The 22,354-nt window shown below is 53.6% G+C and overlaps 1 protein-coding gene and 1 non-coding gene across 2 annotated transcripts in view; both read left to right on the top strand.

Moving 5' to 3' along the window:
• Positions 1–22,354, top strand: part of LOC140402256 (integrin alpha-X-like) — an 815,908-nt gene that overhangs the window by 224,101 nt on the left and 569,453 nt on the right. The window lies entirely within an intron of this gene.
• On the top strand, positions 15,205–15,277 carry trnar-acg (transfer RNA arginine (anticodon ACG)). Its single transcript has one exon. It is a non-coding gene; the product is annotated as a tRNA-Arg (tRNA).

Raw genomic sequence — 22,354 nt, forward strand, 5'->3', positions numbered from 1 at the left:
CCTTATCTGAGGAAGGATGTTCTTGCTATGGAGGGAGGACAGCGAAGGTTTACCCGGCTGATTCCCGGGATGGCGGGACTGTCATTGAGGAGAGACTAAATTGGTTAAGATTTTACTCATTCGAGTTTCGAAGAGTGAGAGAGGATCTCAGAGAAACTTATAAAATTCTTACAGGATTAGTCAGGGTGGATTCAGAAAGAATGTTCCCGATGGTGGGGGGAGTCCAGAACAGGGGGTCACAGTTGAAGGATAAGGGTAAATCTTTTTGGAACTGAGGTGAGGAGAAATGTCTTCACCCAGAGAGCGGTGAATCTGTGGAATTCACTCCCACAGAAAGTAGTCGCGGCAAAAACATTGTTTAATTTCAAGAAGGAATTCGATATCGATCTTGGGGCTAAAGGAATCAAGGGGGGGCCGGGGGGGGGGGGGGGGGTGGGGGGGGGGGGGGGGGGGGGAGGTGCTGGCGGATCAAGATATTGAACGTGATGATCAGCCTTGATCATAATGAATGGTGGAGCAGGCTCGAAGGGCCGAATGGCCTCCTCCTGCTTCTATTTTCTCTGTCTGTTTCTAAAGTGCGGCGGTTGTTGAATGTGGCGCTGACCCTGCGGCCAGGCCGGGACCGGAGATAATTGTATCATTGGTCACGGAGAAGGTGTTTGACCGGGTGGAGTGGGGGCACCTTTTCGCGGAGTTGGAGAAGTTTGGGTTTGGACCTGGGTTTGTGTCGTGGGTGCGGCCCCGTTTTCCAGTATTTGCACCAACACCAGGAGCTTGAGGTCTTTTCGGTTACATCGGGTACGAGGCTAACAGGAAGATCGGGCAATACGGCCACACTCTGTGGGGTCCTTATACTTTTTCAGAGGCAGCGAGATAGACCCCTGCTCCAACGTCTCTGAGAGGGTGTCCCGTGCCAAAGAGTCCCTAAACATGCCCAGTAACAGCGACCGAACTGATTGGATTGGATTTGTTTATTGTCACGTGTACCGAGGTACAGCGAAAAGTAGTTTTCTGCGAGCAGCTCAACAGATCATTAAGTACATGAGACGAAAAGGGAATAAAAGAAAATACATAATAGGGCAACACAACATATACAATGTAACTACATAAGCACCGGCATCGGGTGAAGCATGCAGGGTGTAGTGTTAATGAGCTCAGTCCATAAGAGGGTCATTTAGGAGTCTGGTGACAGTGGGGAAGAAGCTGTTTTTGAGTCTGTTCGTGCGTGTTCTCAGAATTCTGTATCTCCTGCCCGATGGAAGTAGTTGGAAGAGTGAGTAAGCCGGGTGGGAGGGATCTTTGATTATACTGCCCGCTTTCCCCATTGGAAACCCATCCGGTCCCGGTGCCTTCCCTGCCTGCATGTGTTTCAACGCGATCTGAATCTCCTCCAGGCCCAGTGGTGCCTCCAGTTCCACCCACAATTCCTCCCCTGCCTTGGGAAACTCCAAACCCACCCAGGAACTCTGCCATCCCTCATTCGTCTGACCTATTCAGGCTCACATAAAAAACACTCCATTCACCTTATCCGGGGCTGAGTCCAGCCTCCCCTTCAAATCCCTAACCTGAACAATCTCCCTGGCCGCATCCTGCCACGTTAATTGGTGAGCCAAGAGAGGGCTGGCCTTCTCCCCATACTCTACACCGTCCCATTCACCCACCTCAATTACCGCAGAGCCCTGTCCGTGGACAGCAAGTCAAACTGCATTTGCAGATTTTTCCTGCACACCAAAAACTCCGGGGTCATGACCCTCACTCACCTACGACCCTCCCCGAGAATTTCATCCACCTGTTTCTGTCGCTCCTCCCTCACCTCCCCATCCACATGTGTCGTAAACACTCTGATCTCTCCCCTGATCACCACCTTCAGCCCCTCCCACAAATTCGAGGGGGAGACCTCCTCATTATCATTATGTTCCACATACTCCCGTATGGCCCTCGGAATCCTCACACAGAACCCCAAGTCCGACAGCACCCTACGTCTAACCTCCCCCCCTACGACCCTCCCGACCGACATCAAACACCAGGTCCACCCAATGTGGGGCCTGATGTGAAATAACCCCCGCCGAGTACTCAGCCTTCCTCACCCCAGCTGGAACGAAAAGGGTTTCCTTTACTCCACAACAGGCTGGCATTGGGTGTCACAGATACTGGGGGTGTCTCTCTCCTGCAGGGGTTAAAACCACGACCCAGAAGTGTTGCACTGGGACAGCTTCGCAAGAGAGAGGGGACAAGTCTCACTGTTTATACCTAACCAGTCAGGTTGTCCTTATGCCACACCAGTTACCCTGACTGCCACCTACGCCTGTGTGAGTCTCTCTCCTGTGATGGTGAAATGTCACCCGGAAGCGTCCCACTAGTGCAACTTCACAAGAGAGAGAGAAAGAGGGACCGCTGTTTATTCCTGACCAGTAGCCTCTCTTGACTGAACGTGTTCGAAGCGCTCAGATTCCCTTTTCTGGTCCTTGACTATGTCTTGGCAATTATTGTGGTTTGACCAGAGCGGACAGTGAAAGGAAGGTGAGACCACAATAATGGTAGTTTTAAAATAATTGATTTATTCAAGAAAAATTAAGTCTTCTGCAACTTCATGCAGGACAGTTTTTACTCAGGGCGATGCCCGCGGGTTACATTGGCAGCTACAGGGCGATGCCCGCGGGTTACATTGGCAGCTACAGGGCGATGCCCGCGGGTTACATTGGCAGCTACAGGGCGATGCCCGCGGGTTACATTGGCAGCTACAGGGCGATGCCCGCGGGTTACATTGGCAGCTACAGGGCGATGCCCGCGAGTTACATTGGCAGCTACAGGGCGATGCCCGCGGGTTACATTGGCAGCTACAGGGCGATGCCCGCAGGTTACATTGGCAGCTACAGGGCGATGCCCGCGAGTTACATTGGCAGCTACAGGGCGATGCCCGTGGGTTACATTGGCAGCTACAGGGCGATGCACGCGGGTTACATTGGCAGCTACAGGGCGATGCCCGCGGGTTACATTGGCAGCTACAGGGCGATGCCCGCGGGTTACATTGGCAGCTACAGGGCGATGCCCGCGGGTTACATTGGCAGCTACAGGGCGATGCCCGCGGGTTACATTGGCAGCTACAGGGCGATGCCCGCGGGTTACATTGGCAGCTACAGGGTGATGCCCGCGGGTTACATTGGCAGCTACAGGGCGATGCCCGCGGGTTACATTGGCAGCTACAGGGCGAAGCCCGCGGGTTACATTGGCAGCTACAGGGCGATGCCCGCGGGTTACATTGGCAGCTACAGGGCGATGCCCGCGGGTTACATTGGCAGCTACAGGGCGAAGCCCGCGGGTTACATTGGCAGCTACAGGGCGATGCCCGCGGGTTACATTGGCAGCTACAGGGCGATGCCCGCGGGTTACATTGGCAGCTACAGGGTGATGCCCGCGGGTTACATTGGCAGCTACAGGGCGATGCCCGCGGCTTACATTGGCAGCTACAGGGCGATGCCCGCGGGTTACATTGGCAGCTACAGGGCGATGCCCGCGAGTTACATTGGCAGCTACAGGGCGATGCCCGCGGGTTACATTGGCAGCTACAGGGCGATGCCCGCGGGTTACATTGGCAGCTACAGGGCGATGCCCGCGGGTTACATTGGCAGCTACAGGGTGATGCCCGCGGGTTACATTGGCAGCTACAGGGTGATGCCCGTGAGTTACATTGGCAGCTACAGGGCGATGCCCGTGAGTTACATTGGCAGCTACAGGGCGATGCCCGCGGGTTACATTGGCAGCTACAGGGCGATGCCCGCGGGTTACATTGGCAGGTCGATGCTTTATTATTGACACGGTTCGCCTGCAAGACATTTACAATTTTATTCACTCCAGTAGTGATCCTGTCCGTTGAGCTTTCTGTGCTGTCCGGTTGATCACCTTTTGGAGTTTGGCTGTCTTCCTCCATCGCTTAAGTCTGCAGTTTGTCAGTAATAGATACACCACAATTAACAATTGGCAAATTATCAAGATATGCGAGGTTATGCGGATCCAGGCTGGGACTACCACCCATGCCTCCAAATCCCACCAGTCTGGGGTTTTAATATTTTCTATGTCCTTCGCAATATCTACTGGTTTCTGTTCCAAAATGTAGAAATGTTTGTGAGACAGCTCAACTACCGCCAGCAGTTCCTGGAACTTCTCCAGGGGGAATATCATACCCAAAATGGGCAACATTGTCCTGCAAGTTAGTAAAATTCTCCTGTACCGTAATGTGAATGGAGGACGGTTCTGGGATGGGTACGATTCGCGGGTGTGCCACATGAACATCCGCCCTGCGTGTAAAACAGAAACTGCTGTGCGATATCGGGCACCGCTGCTGTGGTCCGTGTTGATACCGCTGGGCATTGGTGGTAACACAGTATGTCCCACCCCCTATGTATGCCACCTGTGGAGGGACATGGCTAGCGGCCATTGCTTCCATGGTGCAGTTTATAGGCTCTGTCCCAGCAGTACTGAACCCGCACTGAGGTCTAGCATAGGCGTTCATGTGCTGGGGACACAAGATCACTTGTGCTCCCCTGCTCCGACACCCCGAAAGGTCAGTGCCTGTCACAGTGTGCTCCCACACAATGACATGGGGCGGGACCTCCCGGTAACAAACATGTACACCCCCATGAATGACTCCCACATTCTCCACTCGGTACAGAGGGGCTGGTTGTGCAGAGGTTCCCATCACCGGGATTCTCACAACTACCCCCATGCTTGTGTGGTTGGACTTCCCACAATCCACAGGTACTGGGTAGGCTTCTGAGGCTACACAAAGTTGGCAGGGACTCAATGTGCTGTTATAAGGGAGTAGCGCTGCTAGCTGCTGGTTGCTTATCCATGAGGGGACCTAACCTTGTCTCAAATCCTCCAGATTGTTCCTCCCCTCGCCCAGCAACCAAGCCCCATAGAGCCCACACACCTCATTTTGTGCAGCCTGATCGGATGCATTCCGATCCTCACTAATTAAAGCGTTTATAGTTTTGGCATGTGTCCCCAATTGTGCTGTAATTTATTTTAAATGTAGAGTCATTACCACCTCCTCGTGTAACCCCGACCCGACCACAGCATTTTCATCCCCCAAAATCTTGCTGTGCTGGCTCTTTAATCGTTCATTTGCCGAGCCAATTCTACATGGTCCAGGCTATTGACAATTGATGTCCAGTATTAAACCATCATTGACCAGCCCTCGCCGTTATCTCCCTGGTCCCAGAGTAAAAACATTTTCCTGTTTATACAATTGATCAATATTTACATCCCCGAAATCCAGATTATAAAACTTTTGAAACATGCCTTTCAGACGGGCTTGGTGCAGTAGTTCTCTTTGCCGAGGACACCATGCAGGTCACCGTACCTCTGTGAGGTTTAAAACCACTGAAGCCACAGGGTAATGTCCCCCCTGATGGAGCAACTTTCCTGTGGGAATGAGCACTTACCCATTCCTGGGCCCCTGGGTGGTGGTTGGACAGTTGTGAGGATCGATAGGTTGGGCTGTGGGTAGGGGCTTCTTCACCTGAACCAGCAGTTCGGTAGCTTTCACTGCCATCCCTGCCCTGGGAGCTACACATGCTTCCCCACTGCGATCCCAATTGATCCCATTCCCGGGGTCCTGCCACCACCTCACAAAGGTAATTGCTGCCCCTTCGGGACACACCTTGGCAGACCCCCATGAACACAAATATAACCCCTGGTCATATGCCCACCATTTCTCCCAACATACAGTGACCCCTCCTGGTGACCCCGTGATGGTCCGGTAGGTGTCATTGTCCAGTCTTTCCCAGTCCGAGGATCGATCCCTCATGTCCGAGCCCAGCTTCCTGAACCACCACCATCTCCCAAAAGGAACGTCCCCCTCACAGGTCAAGCACACCCACCTGCCCTCAGTCACCCTAATCCGGTCAGTCACCACTTTAATTTCTGCACACGGGACGGACACTTCTCCGTATTCAAAGCTCCTGTGGCTGGAGAATCGGGTCGAGTTTTGTTGCTCTCTTTGGTTGGCTCTGAATATGGCGGTCAATATGGTCGCTTTCCTTAATTCTAATTACGTTTGCTTTAGAGTCGCCAGGTATCTCTCGATACCGCCACAAGTTTCAAACCCCAATATTGATCAAAGAGCCAATACACCAGTTAGTTCGTTCAAAGTCAATGCTATTTATTTACACACACAGTAATATCTACTCATGCACAAAATACTACAGACTAAACTGTCACTACTGCTAAAGCCTATACTTAGCTTCGGGCGCCCACTCAGTCAGAGGAACAATGGCCGTTGTTCGGTTCTGAGGCTGCTGGGGTCGAAGTGGTAGAGGGGAAACAGCTAAGGTCATCCGTCTGGTAGCGAGCGGTGACCTTGGACTGACTTGCTTCTGGTGCAGCTGGTGGACGGGTCTCTCCGCTGTGAGAGCCGAGTCCAAGAGAGCGATTCTCTCTCGGGGCCTTCTTCTTATACCTGAAGGGGCTTCGCGCGCTTCTGGGCGGGGCCCTGAACTTGGCCCCAATCAATTGGGCCGTTTCTTGATCATTCGCATTGATCCTGACCAATAAAGGGGTGGGTGCCCTGATGGCCGGGCGGGTCCTCGGTGGCCGTTGGCCTGACTTTGTTTACGCTTTCGGTTTGGGGAACTGGCGCCGCGAGGTCTGGGCCCAGATCGGTTACTTAAGTATCTTCCTTTGTTCCCGGAGATGGGTCATCCATTTGCCAATGGGCCGACAGTCTCAGTCTCGTCTGGGAGCTGCGGCTCAATATGCAGACAGGCTCTGTGCCGGCTTGCTTTCTGAACATTGTCCAATTTTCCCTGCAATCTTTGCAAATGTCCATTTTGTATTCTGCCCGTGGCCATCCCAGATGGCTACACTTTGTCCCCAGCATCCTGGCCATCTTCCCTCATGGGAATAGTTGGCCTGGCCGTCCGCTACCAGGTTCGCCTGTCCGGTTGTTACAGGGGGTGCCCTGCCCCCAGAGCACCCGCAGACCAGGGACTCCTCTGTGTCCCCGCGTCGCCCGGCACACACCTGTACGCCCATCGCCATCAAGATCCACATCGTTCGGTGCCCCATCTGTGAAACAGACAAAACACATCCTTGCCTCTACAGAACTACCTCCCCTTCCGAAAATACACCCTGACTTAAAGTGCCTGAATTTTATTCAGGCGGCAGCAGCCGCTACACTTTGAAGAATAGAATCCCGTTTAAACTGATTTCCACACATTACAAACATATTTTACACGACAAAACCTCCCTCTGGGGGGGGAAAAAACAAAACCAAATACTCTGTCCAATGCCACCCGTCTCTGGCGTCCAGCTTAAAACCTGCCTTCACTTCGGTGAGGCCACTCTGGGTGGCCGGGCTGTGCTAGCCAGAACTCTTCTCTCTGGGATGTCTGCCTCCCCTTTCTTCCTCTGCTATCGGATCGCGGGGTCCCCCTGGGCTTGCAGCCTGCGTCATGGTCCCTTTTAAAACCTTACTGGACCCTTGTGTTGCCTCACACTGGCAGCGAGCCATTTCCGAATGCAGGGGGACAGGGTTAGCTGTTTCCCCTGTGGTTTCCACATCTACAGGAGCCTTCTCACCTCCCTGCTCCTGTGCCCGTGCTCCCCTTTTGCTCTTTCCTGCCCTTGTGGGATCAAACAACTTACACTGGTTGATGTGGAACCATTTGACTCTACGGGGGAGTTGGATGGCATACACCATCGGACTAGCTTTATCCACTGTGCTATATGGGCCACCATACAAGGGTTCGAAAGACCCGACCCGAGCATAACTGCTGGCCACTACCTGGTCACCCACTGCCCACTCGCGGTGTGTGCGAGCTTCTAACAGTAGCTGACTCCTTCGGTGCTGGGCCCCCATATTACTGGCAGCCTGCCAGTGAATCTGTTTGAGCTGCTCAAACAGCCTTTTTGCAAACTTGTCCCTGTTTATCTCCCTCAACTGTCCTTCTGTACGGGCTGGGACCATGACGTGGACCGGGGTCCTCATAACCCGTCCCGTCATGAGCTCATGGGGGCAGTACCCCGTACTCCTAGACTGGCTGGCCCTGACCCCCATAAGCACTAAGGGCAAAACCTCCACCCACCTGTTGGGTGAATCACCGGGTTTCTTTCCTTATCCTTTCCTTAATGGTCCGGTTTAACCGTTCGACTGGGCCTGAGGACTGGGGGTTATAAGCCACATGCCATTTGGCTTTTCTGCCCAGTACTTTAAGTGTCGCCTGCATAACTTGACCTGTAAAGTGGCTCCCCTGATCCAACTTCACAAACTGCGGGCGTCCCCACCTGGAGAACACTTCTGTAACCAGAATTTTTGCTGTGCCCAATGCAGTGGCAGTTCGGCAGGGGAAAGCTTCTACCTACTTCGAGAACACATCTACCAGCATTAAACAGTACTTGTAACCTCCCTGTGCGGTCGGAAGGGGTCCTATGTAATCGATCTGTACCGACTGCCATGGCCCCTCCACCCTCCTGATGTGTCCCATAGAAACCTTCTTCTTCTGGGGATCAGGGTTGTTTGCTTCGTAAACCAGACAGTCCGCACAAAAGTCACGGACGTCCTCCCTAATACCTGGCCAGCATCCTGCCATCGCCACCCGCTGCCAGGTGGTCTCTGATCTGGGGTGCCCCGCCCCTGGGCCCTCATGGGCTAGCTTCAAAAACTCTTTTCTGTACCAGGAAGGCACGACCATTTATCCCCCTTACAAAGCAGGCCTTCCTTTACAGCTACATCCGCAGCCCCGTACGGAGCCCCTACCTTTTCCTGCCTGTGGATAGCGGTCATGGTAGCCGTCAGGATGGGATCCTGCACCTGGACCGGACCAAGGTCTGGGGCCAAAACCACCCCTGGGCTCCCTTCTCCTATGGCTGCCCCCTGACCCCAGATACCTGCCCCCTGACCCCAGCTACCGACCCCCTGACCACAGCTACCTGGCCCCTGACCCCAGCTACTTGCCCCCTGACCCCAGCTACCTGCCCCCTGACTGCAGCTACCTGCCCCCTGACCGCAGCTACCTGCCCCCTGATCGCAGCTACTTGCCCCCTGACCCCAGCTACCTGCCCACTGACCCCAGCTACCTGCCCCCTGACCCCAGCTACCCACCCCTGACCCCAGTCACCTGTCCCCTGACCCCAGCTACCCACCCCCTGACCGCAGCAACCTGCCCCCTGATCGCAGCTGCCTGCCCCCTGACCCCAGCTACCTTCCCCCTGAACCCAGCTACCTGCCCCCTGACCCCAGCTACCCACCCCCTGACCCCAGCTACCTGCCCCATGACCACAGCTACCTGCCCCCTGACCGCAGGTACCTGCCCCCTGACCCCAGCTACCTGCCCACTGACCCCAGCTACATGCCCCCTGACCACAGCTACCTGCCCCCTGACCCCAGCTACCTGCCCCCTGACCCCAGCTACCTGCCTCCTGACCCCAGCTACCTGCCCCCTGACCCCAGCTACCTGCCCCCTGACCCCAGCTACCTGCCCCCTGACCCCAGCTACCTGCCCCCTGACAGCAGCTACCTGCCCCCTGACAGCAGCTACCTGCCCCTTGACCCCAGCTATCTGCCCCTTGACCCCAGCTATCTGCCCCCTGACCCCAGCTACCTGCCCCCTGACCCCAGCTACCTGCCCCCTGACCCCAGCTACCTGCCCCCTGACCCCAGCTACCTGCCCCCTGACCCCAGCTACCTGCCCCCTGACCCCAGCTACCTGCCCCCTGACCGCAGCTACCTGCCCCCTGACCGCAGCTACCTGCCCCCTGACCGCAGCTACCTGCCCCCTGACCCCAGCTACCTTCCCCCTGACCGCATCTACCTGCCCCCTGACCCCAGCTACCTGCCCCCTGACCCCAGCTACCTGCCCCTTGACCCCAGCTACCTGCCCCCTGACCACAGCTACCTGCCCCCTGACCGCAGCTACCTGCCCCCTGACCGCAGCTACCTGCCCCCTGACCCCATCTACCTGCCCCCTGACCCCAGCTACCTGCCCCCTGACCCCAGCTACCTGCCCCCTGACCCCAGCTACCTGCTCCCTGACCCCAGCTACCTGACCCCTGACCCCAGCTACCTGCCCCCTGACCGCAGCTCCCTGGCCCCTGACCTCAGATACCTGCCCCCTGACCCCAGCTACCTGCCCCCTGACCGCAGCTACCTGCCCCCTGACCACAGATACCTGCCCCCTGACCCCAGCTACCTGCCCTCTGACCGCAGCTACCTGCCCCTGTAAGGTTTTCGGGCAATTCGGCCCTTTTTGGACTGCCCAAGAATAAAACCCAGAGACTGTAAACTGGACACTTTTCAGCCAAAGGAACGTAACCAAATTTCCCAGCATGCTTGGTCCGCTGAGCTGAGTAGGGGCATAGGTATTTACAAACCCCCCCCCCCAGGAGCTACAAGGAAGTAGAAGCCAGACAACTAAATAGGATTAAAAACAGAGACAAAGGGGCATGGTAATGCTGTGAGGGGCCTGCCTGCAAGCAGGACAATGTGATGGTCATAGCCCCCATGCAGATGTAAATGACTTTGTCTCCACCAGAGCGAAATCCAATCAACACCCCATCAACATAGCGAGGGGAGAATAGCAGCGATCTCCGAAGCAGATGGAAGCCCTTGAAATATCTTCACAAGGGAGCTTAACCTTGTTATCCAAAAGAATAGACTCTCTGGAACTAGTTTATTGCGCTGGGCCAGGCCCCGCAAGGCAACCGGTGGAAAAAACCCAAGTTGGAGGCGGACCTGGGGGAGGTACTCCAGTCTTGACAGGAGCCGCCGGCAGGAACTCACTGGGTGGAGGGGGCGCGGTCGGCGCCAAATTCAAATCGGGTCAGGTCTGCCTGGCTGGACGGAGCGGACCTGCGAGGAGAACCCGGAAGTCGACAGGTCTGACCGGCTCAAAGGGGGCGGGACCAGCGGGAACTTTAAACCTTACCGATTCAATGCAAAAGGGGCTGGCTGAACACAGGAAAAGCCAGGTAAAACGGATATAAAAGGGGCTGTGTTTCGATTGAGGGTCTCTTGGCCTGACCTCTCCACCTTCGACGTGACCTCTCGCAGCCTGTGACCGTAAGTACCCTGTGACCGTAAGTACCCTGTGACCGTAAGTACCCTGTGACCGTAAGTACCCTGTGACCGTAAGTACCCTGCAGCAGCGAGCAAAACTCCCGGGACTTTGATAGTGGTTGAGGCTTTGGGGCAGGGGGCTTGATTTGTGTTTTGTACCATTGCTAAACTTGTGTAACGATAAGATTTTACGTTGTGTCCGTTATAGTACTTCCTGAATAGACTTAGTTTGTGTTAGAGTTTAAGGTTTTATTATAATTTCTTCTGTTTGATGATTTTGACCTGGGTTTTGCAATAAACCTCGATTTGCTGATAAATTGGAGTCGTTTAAATTCTTCAATCTCTCACCAGCGATCTCTGACCAAGTCATTGTTAAAACATTCCTCACCCTAATTCCGGGGTCGAGAATCTGGGGTCATCTTGAACGATTCGAACCCGTTCACTCAGGACAGGCTGCTGGTTAGGTAATAAACAGCAGTGTCCTATTCTCTCTCTTGGGAAAGCTACTCCAGCGAAGTAGGAACCGGGTGGGTGTTGCACTACCGGAAAGAGAGAGAATCACCTGGGCATTGGTGGGGGTCTGGATATCTGTGTGATAAAAGCCTCAAGCTTCCGGTTAGGGATAAACGGCAGGCTTGATTCAGTGCCCTCTCCCGCGGAGGTGTCCCAGTACGGCATCCCCTGGCCTCTGAAGTTTCAGTGCCACCTGGAGGGAGACACACACAGATACCCAAACCCCAGATATCGGCCCAGTAGTGGGGTAGCAAAGATGGAACCCTCTACAATGGCGGCCGCGGCAGCACCCCGGTGGTTTGGAGTATGTGACTTGGCAGAGGGGGTGAGGGAACAAAGTAAAATGGAGGAGAGAATCTCCTCGTATATGTGGCAAAAGGTCAACCTCACCAAACCTTGGGTCTCAGAATTAATCAATGCGGAGCGACCTGTAATGGCGGCGGCCGCATGGACAGAAAGTAAGGCACACAAAAGGCACTTGGAGAAGGCAGTGTGGCTGGTCTGCTTGTCCCAGCAGGTAGCCAAAACAGAGCGAAGGGTCGAAGAATTAGAGCAGGAGTTGGGAGAAGTTAGGGCCAGCGCAGGGGACAGCGCTAGCGCAGCTGAACGACTGCGGGAGGAATTAGCAGAAGTAAAACGGGGCAGCCTACAGGACAGCGAGTCTAACCGGTACGAGAAGGAGTATCTCCACTGCCAGATAGTGGAGGGTAAGGAAAAGGAACGGAGGCTCCAGGAACTCTATATTCGGAGTACAGAGCAGTGTAGGAAGCTGGAGGGGAAGTCCTGGGACATCCAGGCAGCGTACCGAGTGGCTCGCGAGGAAGTAGGGGACTGTGCCAGGCACGGATAACGGAGTTGGAGGAGACCTTGTCCAAGGTCAGGGGACAGGTACACCTGGTAGGTCCAGGGGGGTTCCCAAGGGGCAAGGGGCTCCTCGCAGCGGATGATTCCCCAAAGGCCAAGGGGAATAGACCGCCTCCTGAGGCGCCGGGATTGTGTCCGGGTCGGCAGGGGGGGGATCGGACTGCACGTTCAGGGGCAGGTCCAAGGGGGGGTCAGTGGTGTATCCCCAGATAGCGGTGTCTCCTATATGGGTAGTTAGCCCGGGGACAGGGGGGCTACACAACGGGGCAGGAGAGCTGGACGCCAGGGAGGCAGAGGAGCAGGAACCCCAGGTAGGGCAGATGTGCCCTGTCAGGCAGAGAAGGTATGGTCCCCCGGCGGGGCTGGTGAATAGGGGACTGGTTGAGGGCGACATTATCATTCCTCATGGGGCATCCGCGCTCAGGGGGATGGTGGCCCACGTTCCCAGGCTAACTCCGAAAGGGGATTCGTCGCTTCATTTTATGGAGGTGGAGCAGGCAGCCAGCATTAATGACTGCGACGAGGGGGAGCGGGTGAGGATGCTCCTGATGACCCTAGATGCACAGCTATGCAGGGCAGTGACCTCCGGGAATGGGGGAAGACCTGACACATGGGTGGCAGCACGGACTGCTGTTCTGGAGGCAATGGGTTTGAATCTGGGGAGCCCGTTCATGAGGGTGGGGGAAACCAAGCAGCAGCTAGGGGAATCTCCCACTATGTTCGCTGACAGGCTGTGGACTGTCTATGTGGAGGCGTGCGGGACTCCCGCGGATAGGCAGAATTTAGATGAGAGAACAGCCCACTGGCTGAAGACCCTCGTGGCTAACTGTCTCCCTCACGTTAGGGCAAAGGCCGAACACTGGTTCGACCCGCAGAGTCCGGACCTGAATGAGGCAGAGGTCCTTAGAAAACTCACCCTTGCATATCGCAACGGGGAGAGGAGTGAGGAAAAGCCCCATAAGGGTCAGGTGCATGAAATCGCGCCAGCACCCCCTAAGAGAGAGTGGAAGCATGAGGGCACCCGGACCTCCGACAAGAGACTGGTATGCTACGGGTGTGGTAAGGCCGGGCATTTCAAGAGGGAGTGTGAGAACCCTAGCAAGGAGGAGAGGGCTCCCGCAGTAGAGAGTCAGACCCCGGCGGCAGGAGCAGCTGCCCCGGAAACCATCAACTTGAAAAGGCTTTTAGCCTTTTTGCAAAGCCGAGCAGCTGGGTCGGGACAGGTGGCAATGGCAACGGGCCAGGACCTGCCCGCACCCACACCACAAGAACCCGTGTGACTACCCAGGGAGCAGCCTCAGGAAAAAGGGAGCGCAGGGGTAGTTCTAGCCCCAGACCCTGGTCCAGTCCAGGTGCAGGGTCCCATTCTGGAGGCTGCCTCAGCGGCTATTTGCAGTTTAAATCCCTTAAGGTGGGACCCCTGCGAACGCCACATCAGTCAATTTAAATTGTTCCACCCCATAAGGGCAAGAAAGAGCAAGTTGGGGGGAAGACTGGGGGTGGTAGTGAAGGAAGCCCTCGTAGAATTAAAGACGGTGGGGAAGGTCCCTGACTTCACGGTCACACAACCGGTGACAATGTGTTGTCCCAAAGAGGCAGCACTAGAAGGGGCAGTCCCAAAGAAACCGACAGTGCTGCAAGCACCCAGCCCAGGGACAGTAACAATCCCCAAGCCCCTGCTTGTGGGTCAGGTGGCCTGCCTTAGTATAGAGGCTAGGGAGGCAGAGGAGAGGGAGGTATCACCTTGGGCGTGGGAACCATCCAGGGGACGAAGGAGCAATCGGGTCCCCAAGCCCCCGGTAAGATGGTCCCCAGTAGAAGGGAACGGTGAGGGATGTAGGACATTACCCAGTGCTGCCACAGGTAGCGCAGTCTCCGGAGGGAGGCCCAGTGCTGCCACAGGTAGCCCAGTCTCCGGAGGGAGCAGAAAGGGATCCCCGAACCCCTTTGGGGAAGGAGAGGCAAGGGGCAGTCCGGACCCCCGGGAGGGGGAGGTCTGGCCCGAGCCGTTGGTCCAAAAAGGTGAACAGCCCCAGTATAGCGGGGTCCAGTTTTAATTAGGCCACCCGGAGACGGGTGGCATTGTACATAGCATTCCCCCCCCGTTAGTTCTAATTAGTGTGTAGTGGTGTGTGGCTTATTTAGGATCGTGGGATCACAGAAGCGCATAATGCAGTAAATAAATAAATGAGCTGCAGGCACTAGGACCCTGGTGCAGCCGGGCTGTGGACACAGAACCACAGACAGGCTGCGGCAATTTCATGTCAATTTCCCAACTTCAAAGCGGGAGCTGCTGCTGCCGCGGGATAGAAGCCATGCACTTTAAGGTAGGTAGTTCTGTAGAGGCAAGGATGTGTTTTGTCTGTTTTACAGATGGGGCACCCGACGATGTGGAGCTTGCTGATGATCTTGGCGATGGTGGGACCGGGAGAACTCCGCAGAGGCGAGACAGAAGAGTCCTTTGTCTCTGGGTGCTCTGGCGGCAGAGCCCCTCTTGTCACTACCGGACAGGGAGACCAGGTGGCCACAGAGCAGACCCGCTACTCCCACCTGGGGAGGTGGCCTGGATGGCTGGGGTCGAACTCGACCAGGTACTCCAGCCACCAGAGCTTCACCTATGGAGAGGCCTCTGTACTCTGCGAGGAGATACAGGTGGCGACTGACCGGGTTAGGGTGACTGAGGGCAGGCGGGTGTGTTTAACCTGTAAGGGGGACGTTCCTTTGGGGAGATGGTGGTGGCCCAGGAAGCTGAGCCTGGACAGGAGCCGTACGGGCCAGTGGCGCAATGGATAACGCGTCTGACTACGAATCAGGAGATTCCAGGTTCGACTCCTGGCTGGCTCGGATTTCAGAGGTGTCCCAGTGCGGCATCCCCTGGTCTCTGAAGATTCAGTGCCATCTGGAGGGAGACACACACAGATACTCAAACCCCAGATATCGGCCCAGTAGTGGGGTAGCAAAGATGGAACCCTCTACATGACTCCTTGCTTAAGTTCCTTCCTACTTTCCTTATATTTCACACAGGCTTCGTCTGTTCCCAGCCTTTTAGCCCTGACAAATGCCTCCTTTTTCTTTTTGACGAGGCCTACAATATCTCTCATTATCCAAGGTTCCCAAAAATTGCCGTATTTATCCTTCTTCCTCACAGGAACATGCCGGTCCTGAATTTCTTTCAACTGACTCTTGAAAGCCTCCCACATGTCAGATGGTGATTTGCCCTCAAACATCCGCCCCCAATCTAGGTTCTTCAGTTCCCGCCTAATATTGTTATAATTAGCCTTCCCCCAATTTAGCACATTCACCCTAGGACCACTCTTATCCTTGTCCACCAGCACTTTAAAACTTACTGAATTGTGGTCACTGTTCCCAAAATGCTCCCCTACTGAAACATCTACCACCTGGCTGGGCTCATTCCCCAATACCAGGTCCAGTACTGCCCCTTCCCTAGTTGGACTGTCTACATATTGTTTTAAGAAGCCCTCCTGGGTGATCCTTACAAACTCTGCCCCGTCTAAGCCCCTGGCACAAAGTGAGTCCCAGTCAATATTAGGGAAGTTGAAGTCTCCCATCACCACAACCCTGTTGTTTTTACTCTTTTCCAAAATCTGTCTACATATCAGCTCCTCTATCTCCCGCTGGCTGTTGGGAGGCCTGTAGTAAACCCCAACATTGTGACTGCACCCTTCTTATTCCTTCTTATTGAATACCCCGAGGAATCCCTGCAGTGATGTCCTGAAGCCGAGGTGATTAACCTTCAACCACCAGAACTGTTTTCCCTTGGGCTAGACATGACTTCAACACCAAGAAGTCTCCCGCCTTTTTCCCTTTGCTCCAGTTTTGCTGAGGTTCCTTGATGTCATTCGCGGTCAACTGCTTGTTTGATGTCAGGAGCTTTCACTCTCACCTCACTTCTGCAGTTCAGCTGTTTGGCCCATGCTTGAACCATGGCAATAAAAAGTAGATATTCTGTTGGAGCACAATTATACTGCTGTTGATGGCTCACAGTGCCTCACAGTTGCCCAGGTTTGAGTTACTGGATTTGTTTGAAGTCTATCCGTTTCAGCACAGTGATCGTGTCAGACAACACAATGGGGGGTACCCTCAATGTGAAGACGGAACTTTGTCTCCACAAGGACTGCGTGGCGGTGTAGCCACCTGGGTTGGCCACTTCCCGACTTAAAATGGAGATCTGCAAAGGCTGCAGGGAAATTCAGCCAGCAGGCAAAAACCAGCAAGTGCAGAAATCCTGTGTATTAGAACTTGCAAAAGCCCAGACAGCACTGAAACCAGCAGCCATCTGCATAGTAATGAGCGATCCCCGGGCACAATTGAAACACTTAAAGTGAATAAGGCCAAGCCAGACTCCTCGGCGCTGGCAGGAGCCAAGACAAAGGAAGGCCAACGGACACTTAGGAACCACCCAGCGGTCAGGGAATGGCTCCAGTATTGGAGAAATCGATCCAAGTGATCGGAACGCAGTCCAATCACTTGGAACCAGGTACGGGGTCCGCCCCGACCGGCGGGAAGCCCCTGGAGACTATAGAATAGAGTCCCCAAGTTCAAATCGTCCTTCTTGGCAGGGTCACTCAGCAGCGAATCAACCCTTGAGATTGAACTGCCCAAGCTGCCGCATCAACCAAGTAAGTCTCCAGTCAACGCTCGCTACGAGATAGGCGCTCCTAGCTACCAGTCCATACCAGCTTTTGAATCCTCCAGACTCAGATCGAACAAAAGGCCATTTGTTCCCCTGAGCTGGTGGGCCAATTTTGAAGCTAGGTATAGGCCTTTTAGTGATAGAGAATAGTCTAGAAAGTAGAGTTTATGCATGAGCAGTGATTTACTGTGTATAATAAATGTGTTTTGATTTGAATCTTACTAATTGGTGTGTTGAGTTATTGATCAGTACTTGAACTTGAACCTCGTGGCGACTTGAGAGCTAAGGTTATAAAACAGAGCAAAATGAACCAACCAAAAGTTTGCAACATATTACTGGCGACATCTGCCAGGACCCGACTTAGAAGTGGCTTAACCACTCTGGGAGAACCCAAAATTTGAATTAGAATCCAATTGGGAACAGAAAAAACCACAAGTGTTCAAGCAGTTCTGATCAAACCTAATAATTCGGAAGTGTGTTAATGCATGCGTAACTAACAGGGCTTTGAGGTAAAACTGATAGATTTTTGTTGCGAAAAACTGTTGGGAGTTTGTATTCCGGAAAATAGCGAAAGCCATACCCGTAATTACAGCACCGCCTCGTTCCAAATTTTAAGAGATTATTTAGAGAGGAAAGATGGCATTGAAGGCAATGCAATGCCTCATAAACCCTGAAGAATTCATGGTCGCAGCGACCAGCAGTAGAGTAGGACAGTGTCCCGTTTGGGAAGGAGAGATCAGAAAATATCTCAAAGGGAAAGGATGGCGCCTTCGGAGTGAACTCTGTGACAATGAGGAAACAGGACCCGGGAGTATAGGACATACTTGGTGGGAGGACCTGTCAGAAATCCATAAGAAAAGCTTAGGGAAAGCTAGCAAGTCGATGGCAATCATGTCCTGTCTGGCGCAATTGCGAGGTACAGAGGAGGTCGTTCGGACGCTCCACAAAGAGATAGAAGGAATACATCGAATGAGTAAGGTTGATGTAAGTGAGGTTGAGAAAGAGAACATACAGTTGAGAAGGAAGTTAGCAGCAAAGGACGGAGAGGTGGATGATGCCAAGTGGGCACACCAGTCTTGTCTGGCGCACCTAAGCAGCTTCCAGACACAGTACGAAAAGGCCTATCAGGACATGCAACATGCAGTCCTGGTAAGAGAGGAAACAGAGAAACAGGTAGAGGCATTGCAAAGGCAGTGCAGCGACCTGAAAGCAGCATTACTGCACTCCTGAAAGGAGCACTCCATGCTGCCACCACGGAGCAGAGACAAAGTTCATTAGATCACGCAAAGTGCCGGAAGCAGATTGCAGAACTGCAGTCTTTGCTTTCAGTTCAGAATGGATTCCAGAGCACCTTTTAATCCCAGTTAGATACAGAAGACGGCCCGGATTGGGGAGAATTAAATGAGACAGCGCAGAGATATGTTCAGGGAACATGTGCGCAAGGAAAGCCCCAGAAGAGAAAAGCGCCCCAACCCCCCACAGAGCAGATAGTTCAGGCACCAATGAACCCAGTAACCACCCGCCGCACACTTCACCTCGGAAGGAGACACGGAATTCCTGTACACGACCCCCTTAACCGTGACCCAATTACGGGACGCGTGCGAGAAAATCACACCGTTCCTCCCCACCTCAGACCCCCACCACTTCTTTGCCAGAGTGAAGCAGCAGGCGACCATGTACAGCCTGGATGGGCGTGAGCAAGTGAAGCTCACAGTTTTGAGTTTAGACCCTTCGGTCGTAGCAGCCCTTCCCGACCCACAGAATGTAGGAGGAGGCACCCTTGCAGAAATGCACACAGCGATCCTAGATGCGATCGGCTACAACAGAGGTGACCCAGTAGAAGGCCTGAATAAGTGCAGGCAGATAAAGACAGAACACCCCACAGCGTTTGCTGGACGCCTGTGGATCCATTTCACAGCCGTTTTCGGACACTTAGACCGCGCCCATTTGTCCCAAGACGATATGGCCAAATGGACCCGCACCCTTATCTCCCATGCCACAGAGGCAGGACAAAAAGCCTGTACCAACTATGACCCCTCAGAGGAAGCCCACAATGAGAAATGGGTTTTTAAAAGATTGTCCCGCACCTGGGAGCAATCTGTCCAAAACAAACCCGTAATTAAGAAACCCGAAGAACAGCAGGCAGAGGCAGATATCCGCACTGTTAAGACGCACCAGAACCCCACATGGGTAAATGAAGGAAGGAAAAGCCCCCCACAGAAACCACAGGAGTGTTACAACTGTGGACAATTAGGTCACTTTGCACGAGAATGCAATGCCCCACAAAAGCCACAGAGAGCCCAGCAGACAGGCACTCTGAATATAAACAGGACAAAGCCAGTCCATAGTGTCAGCACCCATTCAGACCAAGCAGACCTGAATGGAACGGACTGACGTTGTTTGGGCTCCCCCACTTGGGTCTGCGACACCCTGTGGGATAGGTCCGGCTGACCGGTAGTTGCAGCGAAAATACGGGGACAGCCCATCGAATTTCTCTGGGACACAGGAGGTTCCCGCACCACAATAAATTCCTCCACCATGTTCCAAAAAGTCCACTACAGCCACAATCACCCTCAGCGGTTCCACAGGTCACTCACAACAGGGATACATCACCGCCCCTGTACCCATTCAAATCAGCAACATCACCACCAAGCACCCTGTGTGGGGCAAGTCTTGTCGACCTGCCCCACACAGCAGAACACATTTTGGGCATCGATTTTATGAATTCCCACAACCTGTCCTTTGATCCAGTCAACCAGTGTGTCTGGAATATGGCAAAATCCGCAAGAGCCCCCGCAACGCTCACAATAGGTGAGTATGCAAACAAGATTAGCGCAGTCGGCGAATTTTGGTTTGACCCGACCATGATTAGCACAGACAAGCAGGTTCGGGCAGTTCTGCAGAAGCACAGGACAGCATTCACGACCCACAAACACGACTGTGGCCGGATGACTGGTTCCGTTCAAATCACAGGACCTGACCCTAGACCACAAAAACAGTACGGATTTCCCCAAGACGCAGAGAAAGAAATATCAAAAGTGATCGACAGCTTATTACAGCAGGGCGTACTCAGATCAGTAGCCTCCACTAATAATGCCCCGATTTGGCCAGTGAGAAAGCCCGATGGATCATGGTGACTGACCATCGATTATTGGGAACTCAACAAAGTCACCCCCGCAGCAGCCCACACGGTAGCCACAAGTCCCGAGACCATGCTCAAACAGGGATTCAACTCACGATATTTTACGGTTTTGGACATCAGTAATGGATTCTGGTCCATTCCATTGGCAAAAGCGTGCCAGTACAAATTTGCCTTCACCTTTAAAGGTCAGCAGTACACGTGGACATGCCTTCCACAAGAATTCCACAACTCCCCCTCCATTTTCCACCGACAGCTGGCAAATGGATTATCAAAACTTTCTCGCCCCGAATGTCTGGTCCAGTATGTGGACGACCTATTACTGCAGACAGACACCAAGGCAAAGCACATCGAGCTTCTGTCCGAACTCCTGGAACTCCTGCAACTGATTGGCTGCAAAGTAAACCCAAAAAAGGCCCAGATTTTGGAAAACAAAGTGATATATTTGGGTACGATTATCACGCACGGTAAACGCGAGATCGAGCAAAAAAGAATTGACTCGATTGCCAAATTGCCCCAGAATGTTTCAGTCCTCCGGTCGTTTTTAGGACTGGTTGGCTACTGCCGGAACCATATTGATGGTTTCGCCAGCAAGGCAGCGCCCCTCTCGGAACTTGTAAAGAAAGGAGCCCCCTGGGAATGGCTTCCGCAGCAGACGGATGCTGTGGATACTTTGAAAAGAGCCCTCATTGCAGCCCCCGCACTACAAGTTCCAGACCCGCTTTCCCCCTACGCCATAGAGATAGCGAGCACCGACCGCACCCTTTCGGCCGTGCTCCTCCAGGAACGGCACGAACAGTTAAGACCCGTGCATTATGCCTCCAGACTTTTAGATCCCGTGGAGCAGGGATTTTTGGCCTGTGAAAGGCACCTGCTCGCAGTTTTCTGGGCAGTTCAATATTTTTCCTACATAACCGGACTAAACCCCATCACAATCCTCACGGAACACACCCCCACCCAACTTTTACTATACGGACGACTTAAGGACGGTACAGTAAGCCAAATAAGAGCAGCCAGATGGACCCTTCTTTTGCAGGGACGGGATATCACTGTTAAAAGGACCAAGACCCACACTTTCTTAGCCGATAACCTTCAGTACCCAGGCACCCACCATGAATGTGAAATCATCTCACCGCATCACAACACAGGCCCCTTTATTTCGAAAACACCCTCCAGAAATATAGGTAGTTCACCCCAGAGCCCCCAGCACACAGACACGTGTGAAACCTTAAGGATCTATGTGGATAGTTCTTCCACTATATTAGAAGGGAAGCGCATTACAGGATGCGGCATTTATGTTGAGGACGCGCAGGGACATGCCCTAGAAGAAATCTCACTAAAACTACCAGGGCACTTAGGCGCGCAGGCGGCAGAACTAGCAGCTGTTCCGTATATTATAGATCACCCAGATTCCTTCCCCAGCCCAGCAGGCATATACTCGGACAGCCTCTGTGTCTGCAACAGCCTTACAGAATTCCAATCCCTGTGGAAAGCAAGAGGACTTGTTTCCGCAGACGGAAAGCCCCTCCCTTCAGCCCCATTGCTCTACCACATTTTAGAGAAAGCACAGGACAGGACCTTTGGTATTGTTAAAGTGCGCAGTCACCACCGTTCCTCCCCCCCTGGAAATGTGAAAGCCGACGCACTGGCCAAAGCAGGTTCCAGGCACGGATATTTTTGGTCACGCCCCCGAAAGCGCCCCAGTGAATGCAGTTCAGTTCTCGCAGACTAATATCGAGGATTTAGTGTAGGCCCAGAAGCAGGATAACAATCTCAGGGAGATTTGAAAGGAAAATTTCCAGCACCTTATGTTAGATTTTAAAATGCTCTGACCACACATGACGGTGTGGTCCTAAAAGTCACCCATTATGTGGTTCCTGAACAGGACAGGAATCAGCTCATTTGTTTGTTCCATGACAGTCATGGGCATCGGGGAATTGACCCCACTACAGCCCATCTCAGGCAGCTCTGTTGGTGGCCAAGTTTAAAAGAAGACGTAACACACTACGGTGAGAATTGCCTTATCTGTGCCCAAAACAATCCGGACAGATACGCAAAGAAATCTCAACTTAGCCACACGCTCCCCGTTAATGGCCCCTGGACTAACCTCCAGATCGATTTTATAGGA

This window comes from Scyliorhinus torazame, chromosome 25, assembly GCF_047496885.1.
Source record: "Scyliorhinus torazame isolate Kashiwa2021f chromosome 25, sScyTor2.1, whole genome shotgun sequence".
Classification (NCBI taxonomy): Eukaryota; Metazoa; Chordata; class Chondrichthyes; order Carcharhiniformes; family Scyliorhinidae; genus Scyliorhinus; species Scyliorhinus torazame.